General features: G+C 65.8%; 1 protein-coding gene across 2 annotated transcripts in view; it reads right to left on the minus strand.

The window, feature by feature from the left end:
- PARG (poly (ADP-ribose) glycohydrolase) overlaps nucleotides 1-400 on the minus strand; it is a 192,857-nt gene that overhangs the window by 185,905 nt on the left and 6,552 nt on the right. The gene's annotated exons all lie outside the window — the stretch shown is intronic.

Genomic DNA, 400 nt, shown 5'->3' on the forward strand with positions numbered 1-400 from the left:
TCCCGAGGGGTCCCAGACTGCGAGAGGGCACAGGCCGGGCTGAGGGACCCCCCTCTCCCCCCTGAGTGCACAAATTTTTGTGCACCAGGCCTCTAGTATATATATAAAAAGCCAGAGACCTGAATGGTGTAACGACCAGAATGACTGGTCGCTATGATGCCACTGCAGCCAGCAAACCCACCAATAAGGGGGTGGGGCCAACCTCCCACGGCCCCTCCCCCCAGCCGGCACCGCCCCTGATCAGCCTCTCCCACCCCGATTGAGGGTGGGGCCCGGCCAAACCTCCCCACGGCCCTTCCCCCTGGCCAGCCCTGCTCCCGATCAGCCCCTTCTACCCCAATAGGGGGCGGGCTGGCTGGCCAACCTCCTGCAGCCCCTCTCCCCGGCCAGCCCTGCCGCC

Source organism: Myotis brandtii, unplaced genomic scaffold, assembly GCF_000412655.1.
Source record: "Myotis brandtii unplaced genomic scaffold, ASM41265v1 scaffold766, whole genome shotgun sequence".
Taxonomy (NCBI): domain Eukaryota; kingdom Metazoa; phylum Chordata; class Mammalia; order Chiroptera; family Vespertilionidae; genus Myotis; species Myotis brandtii.